This window comes from Cebus imitator, unplaced genomic scaffold, assembly GCF_001604975.1.
Source record: "Cebus imitator isolate Cc_AM_T3 unplaced genomic scaffold, Cebus_imitator-1.0 Scaffold172, whole genome shotgun sequence".
Taxonomy (NCBI): Eukaryota; Metazoa; Chordata; class Mammalia; order Primates; family Cebidae; genus Cebus; species Cebus imitator.
Genome location: NW_016107487.1, coordinates 4,091,394 through 4,112,040, shown reverse-complemented (window position 1 = coordinate 4,112,040; position 20,647 = coordinate 4,091,394). Strand labels below are relative to the sequence as shown.

The window sequence follows — 20,647 nt, the reverse complement described above, 5'->3', positions numbered from 1 at the left end:
TATCAGGGTAACTCTTTTGCAGTAACCTCCAATGGGGACAGGTTCTTACACTCCCCCTTACATCTTCTCTCAACCAGACTGCTCCAATATCTGTGTGATCAAGATAGCCAGAGGCAGCTTGCCTCTTACAGGCACTTTTCATAGGAGCAGTTGTGCCTTCCAGCTCATTTAGAGGTCAGTTAACCAGAAAATAAAGGGAGCTGAATTTCTTATTGGTCTTGGCTCTGAGATACCAAACCAAAGCTTAACATGAACCAAAGTCTCTGGCCCCCAGTCCATAAAATATAGGGAACAGACGTATTCCTACAAGTACAGACTCACCTAGGCAGAGTATGACCTACCAAAGCCACCTACAGAGTTTCAAATTATAAATGACCACACCTGAATCTTCTCTTTGTCCTCCTAAGGCACGTCAGCACCTCCACAAGGAGAGGCCCAGACACATGTATTGTACAATTGTTAAAGCCCCCAAAATAATTCTGAATTTTTCCATGTATCAAAGTGGCCTGAATGGCTCTTGGAAAAAGTTCGGAATGTAAGCTGGAGAATATCATCCTGGGATGAGCTGTGAAATTCCTGGTTGAAGAGTTTTAGAACCTCATCTATAATGGATTTGGTGATGGTTCCAAAGGCTATTTAAGAACCAGCACCAGGATGTCTGCATAAGAACCACTCAGAGCTTATCAAACTATAAAATAATGGGCCCGCCCACAGATTCTGAGTAGGTAAGAGCTAGGAATCAGGATTTTCAGACTTCCCAGGTGATTCTGATGTGCAGTCACGTTTGGGACTACATAGTGCCTAAAATACCATGTTGGAGCTCTTTATGCATTCATTCATTCATTCAACAAACTTTTACTGTGCACTTACTGTGTGCCAAGCACTGAAGATTAAGTAACGAATAAAACTCAGTGCCTGCCCTTGAGAGGTTCACAAGTCTAATGAGGGAACGAGGAACATCAATCCTTTTGACATGGACCTTATAACACAGTGTGGCAGGTGCCTTCACAGACAACCTGCAAACGGCTATGGAGATAAATTATTTAATTCTACCTAGTGAACCAAGAATGGGCTCCACAAAAAAAGGTGACATTTGAGCTGAGCCTTGAAGAGAAGTGAAGAGTTTGCCAGTTGAAGAGGGGAAGGGGAGTTCCAGGTAGAGGTCTAGAGAATGAAAGTGCATGCCATGTCTGGGGACAAGCATGGCCGGAGCAGAGGGAGTATGGGGAAAGCAGGCAATGGGCTGCAGGACAGGCAAGAACCAGGTGGGGAAGGGTGTGGGTTCATGCTAAGGGGGCCATCTCTTGTTTTTCAGCATAACATGATCAGAACTTTATTTCAGATAATTTTGGTGTCGGTTTGCAAAGGAGAGAGATGTAGACCAAAAAAAATTTATTAGGATGATATGAAAACATGTCCATGACAGATGAGGGGGTCCTGAAATTGGCAAAGTGCCCATGGGAATAGATTTAAAAGAAATTCCATTGGTAGAATCTACAGAAAAAGTGAATGTTGCTTGAAATTTTTTTTAAAAAACACACACACACATATACATACACACACAAGAACAAGAACAACCCCCAAAAGCCTATCGCAGAAAGACGTCCTTCCTCAGATCTTTGTCTCTTCTTTGCTTCATTCTCACCTGATACTTCATTCTCACCCTAAAGAAAGTCGTTTCATTTGCCCTCAGCCTTCTAACAATTCATGAAAAACGAAACCAAATAACCATTATCCCAATCATTTCAAGTGAGCTTGAAGTGCTCTCTGCAGAGGGTGAGGGCCCTTAAGTGATCATCTTTAGCCCACAACCTCCTCATTGTACAAGATGAAGAAATGAGGCTCAGAGAAAATAGGTGAATTTCCGTCATCACACACTGATTTAAAAAAATACATACTACATCGTCTCTTAGCACCATTTGAAACTTTTGAAAAGCATGACATTCACCCACTGTATAGTCCTCTCCTGTCTGCCTTTCTTTAACGATTCTAAGATAATCTGAAATCTATTATTATCTCTGTTCTCTGCTATTTTTGATAATCAGGAAATGCCATGGTTTCTCTCATACTGGCAAAGAGTCTGACGGATATCTAGTGGTTCATTTAGAGAACTGAATCTTTAACAGCATCGTATATCATTGTTATTAGTGAGTTGAATTTGATTTGCATATTGACTAACTGCATTAGATTAGTGGTCTCAGCCCTTTCAGATCTAATGCTCTCTTTTTTTGACAACTATTTTGAATCACCCTCCTTTTCTATCCTAAAATGAAATTCATGTAAAATATAATCTACACACATAATTGTAAAATTTCAATATAGTACCCTTTTATTTTCCTTTTACTTTTATAGAAAATAAAAGGAAATCAATTGCTAATAAAATAATACATCTTTCATATTTAAGTACTTGGCATGGTCACACCTGAAAACATGATGAAGCAGTTGGATGCTTACACTTATATGTGGAATTTCTGTGAATACAACACTTGCAAATGTAGACAGATACAAGTGTGTGAAGTCAACAGCTATAATACTGTGTGATGTTTCCTGAAATGGTGACCAACTTTTAGTAAAATTGAAAACAAAACGAAGTACAATCTTTCCCTTGTTCTATACAGCAATTGTATTTTTAGAAAATTACTAAAAATAATTTGTGACAGATGTAAAGCAGAATTGGAGTCCAGGTTCTGTTCACGACAGCTTTTTTTCACTACAAGAATGTCTGATAAGATGCTAAAAGCCATAAGTGAGAATACCACTCCTGGGAAGATAAATGTACTTTTCTGTTTCCCTCCTAAGTAAAAATAGAAATCCTGAACTTTACATATAAAACACGCAAAAAACTACTTTGAAAGGTGGAGAGAAGAAAAGCATGTCAATTAAAGCCCTTAGAACCTAAAGAATGACATGGTGGTAAGTTATCTGGATTTTCCTTTTGACTCGTATATCCCAAACTGGATGCTGAAATAGCTGGCAACATGAAAATTCCAGTAAGTAAAGCAAATAAAGTCTCAACAAAAGCCTGCTCTCTCTAGCTAAAGGACTGGGAAATGAGAAAGCTAGCAAACCAGAAAACCTTAGATCAGGAGTTCGAGACCAGCCTAACCAACGTGGTAAAACCTGTCTCTACTAAAAAAAAATAAAACAATGATAATAATAATACAGAAAATTAGCTGGGCATGGTGGTAGTGTCTATAACCCCAAGCTACTTGGGATTACAAACTGATGCAGGAGAATTGCTTGAGCCCTTGAGTCAGAGGTTGCAGCAAGTTGAGATCACGCCATTGCACCCCAGCCTGGGCAACAAGAGTTAAACTCCATCTCAAAAAATAGTAATAATATGTGTACGTATGTATATGTGTGTTTGTGTGTGTGTGTGTGTGTATATATATATATATATATATAGAGAGAGAGAGAGAGAGAGAGAGCCACTTTACTGCATTCAAACATCATAGAAGAAAACTATGACTCCTCCCCAATTAATATCAGCAAAGGCCAAGTGGGGAGCCTAGACTTACACTCTACGTTACATTACAGACTATAATGAAGTATCCCAAACCCCTCATGGGAGTAGAGTCAGAGAAATCCATGCCAAAACAGATTTTGGTCAAATATCTGAAAACTAAAGACAAAGAAAACGTCTTGAAAGCAGCAAGAGACAAATGACACCTTACCTGTAGAAGAAAAACATTAAAATTATGGTGGATTTGTCATCAGAAACCATGGAAACCAAAGGAAAGCTACACATTATTCAAGTGCTGAAAGAAAGCAACTGTCAACCGCAAATGCTTTATGCAGCAAAATATCCTTCAGAAATGAAGAAAGATCAAAAAATTCTCAAATGAAGGAAAAAAAAATATTTGCCACCAGCAGACTTATCCTAAAAGAATGACTAAAGGAAGTTTTATAAATAAAAAGGAAGCGGCTAAAATGTCTTAAAATATTAGAAAAAAAAGAAAAGAACACAATAAGCAAAAATATAGGTAGATATGATAGATTTTCCTCATCCTCTTGAGCCTTCTGAATTATGTTGATAGTTAGAGCAAAAACTGTTATAATGTTTAATATGGTTTTGAATGTATGTAGAGAAAATATTTATGACATTTTGTTGTAAATAGGGAAAGGAAAGGGACCCAAAAAGAGGTAAGTCTCCTACACTTCATGTAAAACTTGTAAAATGATGACATCGATAGACATTTGTGTGTGTGATAAGATGTATGTGTGTTTTGGGTTAAGTGGGTGCAAAGTAATACCTAAAGCAACTACTCAGACTCAAAACACTATAGACCAATAGACTCAAAACACCACTGGAAAATCAAAATGAAATTTCACAAAATGTTCAAGCAGCCCACATTTTGAAAAGGAAAAGGGGAAAAGAAAATTGAGAATGAAAGTTAGAGAGAAAACACAGCAAAATATATAATGACAGACAAACTTTAATGTATCAATAATCATATTAAATGCAAGTAAGATGGTTAAAAATAAAAGGATGGAGGTGCTGAAGCCGCTGCCACCAAGTCTGGATCTCCTTACCATGTGCCCCTGATGCCTGCCCGACAGGCATTCCTGATTCCTTTGGGTTCCAAGTCCAATATCACAAGTCTCAAGGATCAGCTTATTCATAATATTCCAAAAGAAGAACAGAACCCCCAAACAGAACAAGATTACAGTTGTTGCAGCTGGTGCTGTTGGCATGACCTGTGACATCAGTATCTTAATGAAGGACTTAGCAGATGAACTTGTTCTTACTGGTATTATGGAAGACAAATTGAAGGGAGAGATGATGGGTCTCCAACATGGCAGCCTTTTCCCTGGAACACCAAAGATTGCCTCTGGCAAAGACTGTCATGTAACTGCAAACTCCAAGCTGGTCATTATCATGACTGGGGCACGTCAGCAAGATGGAGAAAGCCGTCTTAATTTGGTCCAGCACAACGTGAACATCTTTACATTCATCATTCCTAATGTTGTAAAATACAGCTCAAACAGCAAGTTGCTTATTGTTTCAAATCCACTGGGTATCTTGACCTATGTGGCTTGGAAGATAAGTGACTTTCCCAAAAATTGTGTTATTGGAAGTGGTTGCAATCTGGATTCAGCCCGATTCTGTTACCTGATGGGGGAAAGCCTTGGAGTTCACCCATTAAGCTGTCATGGGTAGGTCCTTGGGAAACATGGAGATTCTAGTCTGCCTGTATAGAGTGGAGTGAACATGGCTGGTGTCTCCCTGAAGATTCTGCACCCTAATTTAGGGACTGATACAGATAAGGAACAGTGGAAAGAGGTTCAAGCAGGTGGTTGAGAGTGTTTACAAGGTCATCAAACTCAAAGGCTACAGATCCTGGGCCATTGGACTCTGTGTGGCAGATTTGGCAGAGTATAATGAAGAATCTTAGGTGGGTGCCCCCAATTTCTATCACGATTAAGGGTGGAAATAGAGATAGAATAAAGGATGCTGTCTTCCTTAGTGTTCCTTGCATCTTGGGACAGAATGGAATCTCAGAACTTGTGAAGGTGAATCTCACTCCTGAAAAGGAGACCCATTTGAAGAAGAGTACAGATACACTTTGAGGGATCCAAAAAGAGCTGCAACTTTTGTTGTTGTTTTTTGTTTTTTTTTTTGTTTTTTTTTGTTTTTTGTTTTTTGTTTTTTGTTTTTTGAGATAGAGTCTTGCCCTGTCGCCCAGGCTGGAGTGTAGTGGTGCTCGGCTCACTGCAACCTCCGCCTCCTGGGTTCAAGTGATTCTCCTGCCTCAGCCTCCTGAGTAGCTGGGATTACAAGCACCTGTCACCATGCCCAGCTAATTTTTTGTATTTTTAGTAGAGACGGGGTTTCATCATGTTGGCCAGGCTGGTCTTGAACTCCTGACCTCAGGTGATCCGCTCCCCTTGGCCTCCCAAAGTGCTGGGATTACAGGTGTGAGCCACTGTGCCCTGGCCACAGCTGCAGTTTTAAAGTCTTCTGATGTCATACCACTTCACTGTCTAGGCTACAACAGGATTTTAGTTGGAGGTTGTGCATGTTGTTCTTTTTATCTGGTCTGTGATTACAGCAGTAATATTAAGATGGACTAGGAAAAACATCAATTCCTAAAGTTAGAAATAGGAATGGTTTGTAAAATCCCAGAGCTATATTCTAGTGCTGGGTGGTACTAATCCCATGTAGTCCCAAATTGGCTAGAGTGAAATAGTTCCACCACCTCTGAAGCACCACTGCCAATGCTGCACATGCTGCAGTTGCCCCTTGAGCCAGATGGATGTTTACCACGTGTTGTAAACTTCCTGGCTCCCTCACCGAACATGCCTAGCCCAACATTTTTTCCCCAATCAGTCACATCCTGGGATCTAGTGTATAAATCCAATATTGCATGTCTTGTACATAATTGTTCCAAAGGATCTTATTTTGTGGAAAAAAAATATATATATCGGTAGCGTACATTATCATATAATATAAAAAGATCTACATATAAACAGTGCAACCAACTATCCAAGTGTCATACCAACTAAAACCCCCAATAAAATTTGAACCCTGAAAATTAAATAATATAAAAGATGGAAAAAGATATACAATCAAAAGAAAATAGGAGTGGCCATATTGATAGCAGATAAAGTAGATTTCTGAACAAATAAAATTACCAGAGACAGAGGAACATCATACAATGACAAAAGAATCAATCCACTAATAAAATGTAGTGATATTAAATGTGTATGTACCAAAAAATAGAGCTGCAAAATATGCAAAGCAAAAATTGACAGAACCAAAAGGAGAAATAGACAAATCCACAATTACAGCTAGAGATTTCAACACCCCTCTACCAACAATTGATAGAACAGCTAGACAGAAAATCAGCAAGGACATAAAAGAACCCACGATCCATCAACCAACCGAATCTAGTCAGCGTTTATAGAACACTCAAGCCAACAACAGCTAAATATGCATTATTTTCAAGTGCCCATGGAATATATACCAAGATTACCAGGTTATCCTGGGTCATAGAACAAATTTAAAAGAATTAAAATCATGTAGGCTCTGTTCTAAAACCAAAATAGAATCAAACTGGAAATCAGTAACAGAAAGATAACAGGAAAATCTCCATGCACTTGGACACTAAATAACACCCTTTTAAACAACCACAGAGCAAAGAGGAATTCTTCAAGAGAATTTTTAAAAATGCATTTAACTGAATGAAATAAAAATGCAGCATATCAAAATTTGTGGAATGTATTCAAAGCACAATTGAGACAGAAATGCACAGCACTAAATACATACATTAGAAAGGAAAGGTATCAGATCAATACTATAAGCTTTCACTTTAAGAATCTAGGGGAAAAAGGCAAAACAAACCCAAAGCAAGCAGAAAGAAGGAAATAAGAAAGAACAGAAATGGAATCTCCAGGCCCTGACGGCTTCACTGTAGAATCCTCCCAAACATTTATTTCAAAAGTATTAAAAACCAATATGCACATTCTCTTTTAGGAAATAGACAAGAACAGTTTCCAACTCATTTTATGAAGACAGTATTACCCAAAAACAAAACCAGACAAAGACTATACAAAGTAGACAACTAAAGACCAATAACCTTCATGAATATGAAAGCAATAAGTCTTAATACTAGCAAATAGAATTCAACAATATAGTAAAAGAAGTACACACCATGATCAAGTAGGCCTTATTCTAGAGATGCAAGTTTAGTTTGGTATTCTAAAGTCAAAGACTGTAATCCACCATATTAACTGGCTAAAGAAGAAAAATCACAGGATTGTATCAATCAGTACAGAAAAATACTGGTGAGAATTCAGCACCCACTTATGATTTTTTTAAAAACTTAAAAAATTAGGAATAAGAGAGAAAATCCTCAACTTGACAAGGAACAAAACACCTACAGTAATATTATACTTTAGTAAAAAACTGAATGTCTTCTAAGATGAGGAATGAGGCAAAAAATATCCACCTTCACACTCTTATTCAGCATAGTGCTCTAGCCAACACAATATGGCAACAGACAAAAATAAAGAAATAGATATCAAAAAGAAAAAAGTAAGACTGTTCCTATTTGCAGTAGACATAATTGTCTTTATAGAAAACCCCAAGGAATCTGAGGTTTTCTAAAAAAAAAAATCTCCTAGAATTAATGTGAGTTCAGAAAGGTTGTAGGATATAAGACAAGCACACAAAAATCAATCATATTTCCATATAATAACAATGAACACATGAATACCAAAAATTAAAAATGCACTATCACTTAGAATCAAGGAATTGAATACTTATATGTAAAACATGTACTATAAATTGTCAAAAACTATTCAATGCCAGTTAATCAATTATTTAAATAAATGGAAAAACGTATCATGTTCTTGGATTGAAAGATCCAACACAGTAAAGATGTCAATTCTCTCCAAACTGACATACAGATTTGACATAATAACTATCAAAACTCCAGTGAGATTGTTTTATAGATATGGACAAGATTATTCTAAAATGTACATGAAGAGGCAAAAGAACTAGAATAGCTAAGACAAAAATAAAGTGATAGGAATCTGTCTACTTATTTTCAAGCCTTATAATATTGCTACCATAATCAAGACTATGTGTTACTGGTGGAAGGAGAGACACATAGATCAATGGGACAGAATAAAGACTACAGAAATAGAACCACACAAATATACCCAGCTCATTTTTGACAAAGGAACAAAAGCAATTCAATAAAGAAAAGACAGCCTTTTTAGCAAATGGTACTGGAAGAATTGGATATCCATCAGCCAAAAAAGAACCTAGACTTAAGTCTCATATCTTATAGTGACTCAAAATGGACCAGAGACTTAAATGTTAACCCTAAAACTATGAAACTTTTAGAAAAAACTTAAGAGAAAATATTCAGTATCCAGGAATAGGCAAAGAACGTTTAGATTTGCCACCAAAAGCAAATGATCCATAAAGAAAAAAACAATAAATTGGACTTCATCAAAATTTAAAAGTTTTCTCTGCAAAAGACTGTTGCTGAGGGGATGAAAAGACAAGCTCCAAAATGGGAGAAAATATTTGCAAACCATGTGTTCAACAAAGGACTATTATCTAGAATGTGAAAACAACCCTCAAAATGTGGCAGTTAAGAAACAGGTAAGAAAATGAAAAAATTACATAAATAGATATTTCATCAAAGAGGATATACAGATGAAAAATAAGCACATAAAAATATTTTTACATCAGTAGCTATTAAGGAAATCAAAATTAACACCGCCATGAGATATCTCTATACACCTATCAGAATGCCTAAAATAAAAACAGTGATAACACCTATCTGGGCACAGTGGCTCATACCTGTAAACCAAGCACTTTGGGAAGCCAAGGGAGGTGGATCACTCGAGACCAGGAGTTCAAGACCAGCCTTGGCAACATAGTGAAACCTTGTCCTACTAAAAATACAAAAATTAGCTAGCTGTAGTAGTGTATGCCTGTAGTCCCAGCTACTCAGGAGCCTGAGGCATGAGAATCGCTTGAACCTGGGAGGCAGAGGTTACAGTGAGCAAAGATCATGCCACTGTACTCCAGCGTGGGTGACAGAGTGAGACGTCATCTCAAAAAAAAAAAAAAAAAATAGTGACAACATCAAATTCTGGCAACGTTATGAAGGAACTAGATCAAGGTTATGAAGAAACCTTGAAGATTATGAAGAAACTGGATCACTCATACATTGTTGGTAAGAATGTAAAATGAGTACAAGCCACTCTGGAAAACAGTTTCTTTATGTTTATATGTTTGTTTATACAACTACCATGTGACCCAGCAATGGCACTACCAGGCATTTATCCCAGAGAAATGAAGAGCTATCTTCATACAAGAATCTGTACATGACTTTATAGCAGCTTTATTTGTTATAACTCCAATCTAAAAACAACCTGCATGTCCTTCAATAGGTGAATGGTGAAACAACTGTGGAATATTCATACCATAAAATACTACTCAGCAATAATATTGACACATACAACAACTTCACCGAATTTCAAAAGAAAAATGCACTGAGTGAAAAAAAGCCAATCTGAAAAGGTTGCACATTAACCTTTTCTGTAACATTCTTGAAAGGACAAAATTATAGTGATGGAGAACAGATCAATGGTTGCCATGGACTAAGGAGGGAGGAGAGGAGGAAGGGAAGTGGGTGTGGCTAAAAAAGGCAACACGAAGGATCCCTGAGGTGATGGAAATGTTCTGCATCTTGACTGTGTCAATGTCAATATCCTGGTTGTGATATTATACTATAGTTTTGCAAAATGTTACTATTGGGGGAAACTGAGTAAAAAGCACATAGACCTCTCAGTATTATTTCATGTGAATATACAATTAACTCAAAATTAAAAGTTTGGTTGTTTAAAGAAGTAATACTATTGGTTGGGGGGAGTCATGTGGTATGGGGATGGGAAAAATCTGTGAGATTTTCAAGTAAATGTATTGTGAGATGTCCAGAATTCCTGAATCTCCCTCTGCTCACCAAATGCCACCCTTCCCCCATTATTAACACTACTAAAACTTGCCCTACCCATCCCATATCACTCTTTATGGACAATACTTGTACAACCCACACAGATAGACACTACACTAGAGGGTAACAATAACTCTATAGAGCTGGTAGGAAGAGGCTACTTTATAAATGAAAACTGAGGGATCTGAGTGAGGTGAAGGCACAGTAGAATCACACAAGAACAGCTCACCATCTGAAACCTCATTCCTAAACTCCTCCCTCACTGGCTTCCCCTACTCATCCTTCAAACTTAGATAAGGCTACTTCCCGACCTCCACTTGATGAGGCTGGTTCCCTCCTGCTCTATTCTCCCAACACCTTGTTCTTTCCCTGGCGTAAAACTTACCACACCTTTTCACAATTATTTATTTACCTATCTGTTTTCCCCATGAATCTGCAAGTCACTCGAGAATACTAGTCTATCTTGCTTACCTTAATAGCTATACTGCTAGCACATTGCTTTGAATACTCAATAAATGTAGTTTTACGACTATACAAGAATGGATAAATAATCAAGAAATCCAAGCCTGTATGGCAGCTCTCCTGGGACTCAGCAGTCCCCTCTGGCTCATTTTCCGGCTTATGCAATCTTATGGTGACCCCTGTGTGTCACCTCTCCCTTATATGAACCAGCGTTCTTTGTTCCCATACAGCAGAGTGCTCTGTTTGCTGTAATGTCAGCTTCAAGAAAACAATGCCCATATTGCACTGACCTGCTACACCAGCTTCAGAAAGGATCTCTGAATGTCATGATTTCAGAAACCATAAAGTCATTCCTTGCCCTACTGCAAAAGAAAAATACTTTGCCTTGAGCACTTCTTAAAATTCCTTTACGTGAGGGTCAAAAATATTTCTCAACTAGAGGCAAGTCAAATGCAAATGTCTTTTAAATTTATACTATGGAAATTAAAATGATAAACTCTAAATGTTTTAACTTTTAATTAAACATACAGTTAAAAACCAGAAGTCACAAGTTTTTCACAGAGCAGTTTTGAGAGATTAAGAAACTGACCTATTGACATGAGGCTTTGAGAATACTATGCACTAAACTAATAATTATACCTTGTGATACAGATAAGAATTAGAAAATACTTACTAGTCAGTTAACTTAAAGCCACTAAGAATACAAACATTAGATAGGTTAGACGAGTAGAATGCTTTTTTGTCAGATTCACATTTTTCCTGTATCTTGTCATCATAAAATTCAGTAGTTTGTACATAGAGGTCTCTTGTAGGATTTTACTCTGACTATAATGATTAATTATTATACAACCTCTAACCTTGAGACTATAAAACTTACCTACTTATCCGTTGTAGGAAATTGCATTCCCCAATCATTGTTTATTTGTTATAGGAAATTGGATTTTGTAATGTTTAACCCACTGTTAACTGTTTCACACAGTGACTTCACTGAACTTGTTATAATTAAATTAACCAGTATAAAAACTATTCAAATCCTCTTGGAGTTAATGAAAAATCACCCATCTTTTTCCTGGTACTGATTTTGGTACAAGTAAATATAGAGAGTGTCTACAGCAGAAACATTTTTAAACAATCTAAAAAATAACTTTTTCCTCTGCAGCCCTAAAGCACACATGATTGAAGCAGGGCCATTCCTCAGGTAATGACTGGGGAGAAGAGCTAGGGGGATCACTAGACCCCAGTGATCTCAGGAGGGAGAAAGAAAGGGCGCCCCTGCAGAGGAAGAAGGGAGATGGAGATAGAACCAGAATGGGGAAAAGAGGGCACCAAACAGTGTCATTCTAGAGAGGCAATGTGGACTAGTGATACCACATCCACTCTTTTGAGTCCCATTTACTAAGTTCAAATCCTGGCTCTGCCTGCCACTCACGCACTTTATCATCAAACAACTTGCATAGTCTCCCTGAGCCTCAGTTTCCTCAGCTGTAACATAAGGATCCTAACAGTGAACTCATGGAGGTGAGAGGATTAAAAGAGTTGTTTATGAAGCCTTTAGCACAGTCCTGAGCATGACAATATCCAGTAACAATGCTGCATAATAACCTATTTTGTGGTTGTTGTTCATATTTTCCATTTCACTATTTCACTTAGGCTCAGTCTTGATGACTCAGTTGGGCCGCCTTCTACCTGTCCCAGCTATGGGGCAGCCAGCCACAGAACCTCCACAGATGTCAAGGTCCTGCCATCTCTTGTCCTGGTCCTCATTCTCACTACAGTTCTAACCTCAGAGCTCTGACATGGCAGCTCTCTGATAAGAGCTGCATCTTCTCTGGGCATCTTGTCAGATATGGTCAAAAATCCATTCTAAAATTTCTCGTTATGTTGCAGTATGGTGGAATGAGTATAAACTCTAGAATCAGATGTATTTGGAGACAACCTGCTCACTGTGTCATCTTGGCAAATTTGTATTTGGAGACAACCTGCTCACTGTGCCATCTTTCCAGATTCTCTACCTTAAATTGGGTTTGCTGCAACCCATCTTGATATTCACAGTGAGTAACAAACTCAACAAACTATAGATATCGCTATTATTACATTGGTGCATGTTTTGTTGAAAAAATGTTCAACCCCTTTCTCAGGTTGGAAAAATATTCGAGGTAAGAGCTAGAATTGAGTTCAAAGATTATGCCCCTTCCTCCCACATGGAAAGCTAAATATTTCAACCTATGTAATCTCAAGGCTTTCTGTTTTCTGTTGAAAGGAAAGAAGTCTTGTCTTTTACACATTACCCTTCTCCAAGCTCTTTTTCTGTAATCCCCAGGATGCATACATGTATGCATGGCTTAAATCTGTAATCATAGCCAATGCCATGGTCCCCATTCCACTATGGTGCCATGGAGTTGTGAGTTGGCCCTACACAGTAAGATCAACCTCCTCCTTTCGGAATAGGAAGGATAATGTTCTTTGTCTGATTTCCAGCCATGGGAAGAAGGGTCCTCAGCATGTGTTTATTGGTATGGCACTTTAGATTCCCAAAAATACTCTTTTCTCTTGGATGGCTGGATCTAAATGAGTTCAAGATTCTGCTGCCACATTGTACCTCAACACTTGTCTCATTCTAAAATCAAGTTCCCCTTGCCCAAGTCCTTTTTTTCTTCTTTGAAGTTCTCTCTCAGTGGCCTCCATCACCTTCTCTCAAATAGGACTTGAGCCAGACACACACACACACACATGCACCAGTTCATCAGACATGGCTATAGATATTTAAACCTCTGGCACAGCTTTGGACAGCAAAGAAGTCTTTTTTCCCTAAGCCCTTTGTCAATTAATGATTACAAATAGGTACATGGAGATAGCAATGTCTCCTCATTCTATTCACCAAGAGTCCCAGCCAGCCCAGCCCCAGACACACTCACAACAGATGATGAAAACTTAAGGTTCTGGGACTGAGCCAGGACACATAGGCATCTGGTAGCTGAGTCCTAGTTCAGGACTCATTCTCCTGTACCACACTGTCCCTTTCACTGCACAGGCTTCTTTCTCCATGCTGATGCCTTTGAGTTAGCCAGATGGTTGACACGTTTGTTTGTTTGTTTTTTGCCAAAAAGTTAATTTGCTTTCCAAAAATCTCAAACTAAGCAGCTCATGGCTGCTTCTTAAGATAAACAGAAAGGAATTCTAACAAGGCATGCTAGAAACAACTTAACCAGACCATGCTGCTTCTGTTTCTTATCTCTGGATGCCAGACACCTGCTGCTTTCTCCTGTCCACTCACAAGGGATTTGTGATTGGGTTTGCATTCTCAGATCCTGTTTCCTGGAAAAGGCCCCAGAACCTCTGGTGTGTCTGCAAGGAAGGAAAAACATTTTGCCCACCTGGTATTGATGTGCCCTAAGGCACTTTGGAGTCCTAAACTTAGCTTTGGGTGGTAAATATATATATATTGGCAATTACTGAGTTTCAGAAGCAATTTTTTGAAAAAAAAATTTTAATAGATAGTCAAATGCTTCAAACTGACTAAGCTGACCACAATGCCACCAATTAAAAACTTAAAACTGAAGCATCCAGTTACATATTGAGAAGCTAGCTATTAGATATTGTTTAGGGCAACAATATTTTAACTAATATTTAACCAGAATTTTTATTTTCCATTGTTAAAGCATTTTGCAGAAATCTTCCATTTCTCAAATGTAAATTAAGAAAAATCAGTCCACAAAACACAAATGGAGACTAGCACAAATATATTTGACCACCTTTTGAAGAGGCCAACTCAAAGCTGACAATGCACATTCACCCTTTGAGAGGATATCTAACAGGTTACACCCTTGGCTTCTTAAGGAGATGCTAGTGCCCACTTGCTCAATATTGGTAAGCTCCCTCATTAATCTGACTATTTTATTACAGTCAATACTCCATTCTTCCATCCTTTCTGATAGTCCCCTTTCATACTTAAAAGCATTGATCTAAACAGAAAATGAGAGAACCTGTGTATTAGTTTACTAGGGCTGCCATAACAAAATATCAAAGATTGGATGGCTTACCCAACAGAAATTTATTGTCTCACAGTTCTGGAAGCTGGAAGTCCAAGGTCAAGGTATCAGCAGGGTTGGTTTCCTCTGAGGTCTCTCTCCTTGGCTTGCAGATGGTCACCTTCTTGCTGCCTCTTCACATGGTCTCTGTGCACAAGTGTCACTGATATTCCCCTGCACATTCATATTTCCTCTTTTTATAAAGACACCAATTATATTTGATTGGGGCCACTTTATGGGCCTCATTTTAACTCACCCATTTAGAGACTCTATTTCCAAATACACTAATGTGCTGAGGTACTGGGAGTTTGCGCTCCAACATAAGAACTGGGGAGTACAATTTAGCCCGTAACAACCTGTCTTTATAGAAAGTTTCCAAATTATATCAGACAATAAAGAAGTCTGCTCCTAACTTTAGAGTCCTGCTGTTTTGGGCTGTGTAGAAAGATACAGCCAGACCCAACATGTGGTTTAATTTTAGGGACTGCAGTCTTCCTGTTCCCCAAAAATATTTCACATGCCTTCGAATTCTCTCATCAGAAATTCACATCTTCTTAAGTTGTATCAGACAGAGGCTTTCTTCTGTTAAAATGCAGACAGTCTTGGGTTGAGCCTCATCTGTCACTAGACTTCGGTGCAGCCATTGCTTCCTTTCTGAGAGCAGTTTTTGATGAAAAGCAGAAGACTGGGTACCAATAGGGCCAGGAAGGAAGTGAGGGGAGGATCATAAAGGGAGACAAACAGAAGAGAAACAAGAAGCTGGAGGCATAAGAAGACCGACCTTCCTGGCTTTACGATTTCACCCAAATAGTGGCAGAGGTTGAATATCCATGCTCCAGTCCGTAATTGTCACTAGAGAGCAGCTGCCTCAGCCAGACAGCCTATTCCCTGCCTGGATCCTCTTGCCTCTAGGTAGGGCCGTGGGACAGACATCTGGACAATGGAATGTGAACCAGGAAGAACTCCAGGGCCAGACCCGACCTATAGAAATCTCCTACACATTTTCTGACTTTTCTGTTTTCCATCTACCAGGGGAAGCAAAAGATTCTGAAGCCCTAATAAATGGCAGAACCACAAAATGGAATAGAGCCTGGGTCCCTGAATCACCACATGAAAGGCCTCTCACTGAACACTTGCACTAAACTGTCACTGTGTGAGCAGTAACTCCTGTCAGTTAAACCAGTCATATTTTCAGGATGTGTCCTTCTAGCAACTATTAATTTTATAATCAGTAAGTTAATACAGTCAATATAAGGCTGAGTTTGGCAGAAAATTAATAATCACTTCAATGGTAATGGTTTTGTGCTAGTTTATTTCAAGAGTGAGTAGTGATAGTAAGACAAGTATTGGCCGGGCACAGTGGCTCATGACAGTAATCCCAGCACTTCAGGAGGCCAAGGCAGGAGTTGAGGTCAGGAGTTTGAGGCTACGGTGAGCTATGATCAGGCCACTTCACTCCAGCCTGGGTGACAGAGTAAAATCCCATCGAAGAAAAAGAAAGAAGGAAGAAGGAAGAAGAAAGAAGAAACAAGAGGAAGAGGAGGAGGAAGAAAGAAGAAAAAAGAAGAAAGAAGAAGAAGGAAGAAGAAAAAGAAAGAAAGAAAGAAGAAAGAAAGAAAGAAAGAAAGAAAGAAAGAAAGAAAGAAAGAAAGAAAGAAAGAGAGAGAGAGAGAAAGAAAGAAAGAAAGAAAGAAAGAAAGAAAGAAAGAAAGAAAGAAAGAAAGAAAGAAAGAAAAAGAAAAGAAGGAAAAGAAAAGAAAGAAAAAGAAGAAGAAAAAAGAAGAAAATGAAGAGTATTACTTGATTTGTAATGTAAAATGACTTTTATTTAGATATTATTCAATTCAGGTTGACCTATAATAGTAGTAATAATCATCACAGACAGTTGCAGTTTGCAACTATCATTTCATTCCAAAATACCAGGCATAATGAGAAGTACACAATAAAATAATAAAACACTGATAAGGCAAAGAGAGTGCTGAACCAAAAGCCAAGCATCCTGAATTGAGTTTCACCCCAACACAAACCACTTATGACCAGGAATCTCACCTCTCCGGTTACTACCAGCTCTAAGCCAGACTGGAAGAGTCTCTTTAGGGGAAATAGTGCCTCTATGAGAGGAAAGCAAACCACAGGAGAACTGGTCACATTGCTTTGTGCAGAAAGATGCTCAATACAGGTTTATTCAATTACTAAAAGTTTTTAAAAGGACTCTGACTGATAAAGTAATTCAACTAAAATGACAGAGGGTGAATACAGGTTTAGACATCCACCCCATCCCCTCCTCACCAAGCTAGAAGAGTCTATGCATTCATGTGTATAGAGAAATTGGCTCCATTTCTGAACAGTGAGAACAGGGCAGAAAAATGAGTAAATCTGGGGATGGCATAAATAAAAAACATAGCCATCTGTTTAAGTCCTGCATCTAAATTTTTAAAAATAGAAGAGATGGGCCAGACACAGTAGCTCACGCTTGTAATCCCAGCACTTTTGGAGGCCAAGGCGAATGGTCACCTGAGATCAGGAGATTGAGATCAACCTGGCCAACATGATGAAATCCTAAAAATACAAAAAATTTGCCGGATGTGGTGGCAGGTGCCCGTAATCCCAGCTACTTGGGAGACTGAGGCAAAAGAATTGCTTGAACCCGGGAGGTGAAGGTTGCAGTGAGCCCAGATCACACCACTGCACTCCAGCCTGGGAAACAAGAGCAAAACTCCATCTCAAAATAAAATATAAATAGAAGAGAATCCACCTGTCTTGCAATATTGAAGTAAAACCCAAATCTGTTTAATTGAAAATAATAATGTAAAATAAACTTTTGTTTAGTCACAAGCAGAGAGCGTTCCCTATATAGTTTGTATGGAAGGGCTTAGACTAGTGCCTGGAGCATGACAGACACATAATTGTTTGTTGAATGAAAACATTCATCGTTGGATGCCAAGCATAGGGTAGGCATAGTGAGAGATGCCACGATGGGCAGAAAGTCATCCCTGCTCTCCAGAGTCTTGCAGACTGGGAAGAGAGAGCCATGTCATCAACTCACCTGAACACAAGAAAGAATGAAATACATGCTAAGCAGAGGTGTAAGAAGCATGCTAGGAGAGAGGGAAACATTTCATACTGATGGGAAGAAATCAAAAATGAGGTATAATTTAGGCTAAGCCTTAAAGTAAACAATCTCCAGGATAAGAGGATGGCTTGACTCAGGTAATAAAGAGGTTGGAAGTGGCAGGCTGGCCGGGTCCATGCTGAGAACTTTGGGAGATAGCCTTGGAAAAGAGTGTTGGAGCCACATGTAAGAGTCTGGTTGTGACCTGAGAGAAAAATGCTAACAGTCACAAATTTGGGCCTCTAGGAAAAGAAATGGATCCCCTTTTTCTTTCTCTCTCCAAATTTGTAAAGCATTTACTTCTCTTAAACCATACGACATGTCATTTTATTAAGTCATTTAAATCAGTTTAAGATGACTGTCAGGCTCAAACTATTTTAATGCTACAAAAGTTAAAATAAGGTGAAGACAGTGTGTTATAGGACAAAGCATGGGAATGTTTGACTTCTGTCTTCTTGAGTTATTTTAATTTCTGGATAACAAAACCTCATTTTGTTTCCATTCTTATCATTAGAAGAGATTCCCATAACGGGGGATGGGGGGTGGTTCTGTATTAGCAATCCATGTGCATCCCCTGGTAGTTCTGCTTCAGAAAAGGACTTGAGCTCAGTGTAGAAAGTATTTATATGATGGAGTCTAAAGAGAGGGTCTGCTAAGAGTTCCCCAAATGTCAGCACCATCCTATTGGTAATCCATGTCATTCAAAGCATTTTAAGAGGAACAGAGGAACTGGCCTTGTTTCAGGAAGTGAAAGAAGGCCAATGTGGCTGGTGCAGAACAGCAAGAGAGAGTGTGAGGAGATGAGTCAGGGATATGGACCTGACCATGTCATGTCATTCTAAAGGCCACAGAAAGAAGTCTAAATTTTGTACAAAATGCAGTGCAAAGCCATTGGTGAGTGTTAAGAAGAGTGATGTGATGTGATTTATCATTTACTTTGGCTGCTGTTTTGAGAAAGAATTAGAGTGGGACAAAAATAGAAGCTGAGAGAACAGTTAAAAGACCACTGAAATGGTCCAGAGGGAAGTTTATCATTCAAACTGAAGGTGACGGTTATAGAAATGAAGATAAGCTAACATATCAGGGCTCTATTTTAAAGGCAAAACAGATTAACTCGATGTTAAATGCAAGGAAGAGAAGAGTGACTCTCAGGTTTTTAGCTTTAAAAAGTGTAAAGAAATGGTGCCATTTTCCAAGTGAAAGACAAGGAGAACAGCTTAGAGGGAAAAGCAGAGGATAAAGAGTTTTGTGTAAGGCCCTTTACATTTAAGATGCCTGTTAGAGATCCAAGTCAGGTAGGCAGTCTGACATCAAGTAGACAGTTTGATTTATGAGCCTGCAGCTCAAGGGAAGGTCAATGGAGATTTATACTTGTGATTCATCTGCATATAGATGGCATTGAAATTATGGGGCTAAATGAAATCCACCAGGGATGTGGCATACATAAGAGCCAGGAAGGAGCCTAGGAGGTCAAGCAAGGAAGATGAATCCGGTAAAGAGACTGAAACAGAGCATCCAGGGAGACTGGAAGTGGGAAATGAAACATGAGAAGCTGATGTCATAGAAGCCAGGAAAACAAACCATCTGGGTTATCTTTGCTTTGAAATCAGTACAGATAATTTACAAGGTTATCGAAGTTCCTTAGAGCCTTGAGCCAATAATTTCTAACTCACTATTCCTCATAGAAAGAAAAACATCAGGGTTGTTGAGACAATCTGCCTCCTGAATGCAAAGCTGTAGTCTCTTGTGAAGTTAATGAACATGTTAATAGCCCTGCTTCCTCCTGTCACTGGAATAGTTCATGTCTTTGGGGCACTGACTCAGGAGAGTTTTCTCCATAGTCAGAGAACAACACTTCCAAGACAGATAGATCAAATCAGCTATGCCTTTGAGAGAATAAATTTATCTTTACAGATATATTATGCATTTTAAAATATTAAGCTATGGCTTACCATCAGACAGGTCACAGATGATGAATGTGAGATGCTTTGCTTGCCATTAAATGGGCTACCTTTGCGAATCTATTCTAAGGTAATGTGAGAATCTAAGACAGTTCTTTTAGTAAAATAAAGTTTCTAGATTAGCCAAGGTGAGATATATCTTGGTACACTTCTGTACCAACTTTAATAGACCTCAATTACAATACTTGAGAGTTTTTCAAATTATAGCTTGAAATGTCAGAGTTGTACACCTTCAGAGACTGTTTGCTTGTTTTCAGTGATATAGTCATATTTGAGGGATACATGTAATTTTTAGTTGCTTGAGAAATAAGAATTTAAATAAAATTTTCTGGTCACCCACACAAATCTTAAGAGGTCCATCAAACTACATAAGTTATACCAAAAACATGTACATTGGTTGACCCAGAATATTTCCATTCCCAAGTGAACAAAAAGTTAATTTCCCCATCCACGAAAATATATGTACATAAGCTTCCTCACAAATTTACATACAATTTCAGGATGGTCTCAGATCCTTTGAAAACTACGTGTACCCTCACATCATCAGAATTTCCAAGCTAAGCATTCTGGGCTTAGACTATTTTCTCCTACGGCTGCACCATGTGT

General features: G+C 38.5%; 1 pseudogene; it reads left to right on the top strand.

The window, feature by feature from the left end:
• Nucleotides 1-4,545: 4,545 nt before the first annotated feature.
• On the top strand, nucleotides 4,546-12,735 carry LOC108315474 (annotated as a pseudogene).
• Nucleotides 12,736-20,647: the final 7,912 nt, after the last annotated feature.